The sequence below is a fragment of the Camelina sativa genome, chromosome 18 (assembly GCF_000633955.1).
Source record: "Camelina sativa cultivar DH55 chromosome 18, Cs, whole genome shotgun sequence".
Classification (NCBI taxonomy): Eukaryota; Viridiplantae; Streptophyta; class Magnoliopsida; order Brassicales; family Brassicaceae; genus Camelina; species Camelina sativa.
Genome location: NC_025702.1, coordinates 17,188,981 through 17,189,711, shown reverse-complemented (window position 1 = coordinate 17,189,711; position 731 = coordinate 17,188,981).

Genomic DNA, 731 nt, shown 5'->3' with positions numbered 1-731 from the left:
TGCCGCACATAGTTCGTAACCAAGGATCAAAGAAATTGAGCCAGACCAGCATGCGGAGATTGAGGTCGGCGAGCTTGAGATTGAGGTAGACACCGAGAGTGAGACTGAGCTCGACGCCGAGAGTGAGATTGAGATCGGCGCCGAGAGTGAGATTGAGGTCGCCACCGAGAGTGAGATTGAGGTTTCCACCGAGACTGAGGTCGGCGAGAGTGAGATCATCGTCGTCGAACGGGGTCGAGAGGTGAAGAGAGGTCGGCGGACAAGGATTGATGAGTGCTGAGGTTGGTTCTTGCGAGATCGGCGGATTGAGGTCGGCGGGACGCTGCACGATGCCCGGAGTTCGGAAAATCCTCATTCTAGGTCGGCGCTTGTCCTACCATTGGGCGAGCTCCAAGGTCAACTCCTAAGATGGGTGTTCATGATGTGCGCTCGCATTCCACGTCCAAGCTGGAGGTAGGCACAAAACTGGAGGTCGGCACCAAACTTGAGGTAGGCGCCAAGCTGGAGGTCGGCACCGAAATTGAGGTAGGCACCTAGGTAGAGGTTGGCATCAAGCTTGAGGTAGGCACCAAGCTGTAGGTTGGCGCCAAGCTGGAGGTCGGCACCAAGCTGTAGGTAGGTACCAAGAGACTCGAGTGTGAGAGCGTCGAGCATGAGGGCGACAAGCGCGAGAGAGTCGAGCGTGAGAGTGTCGACTGTGAGGGCTACGAGCATGATAGTGGCAAGCGTGA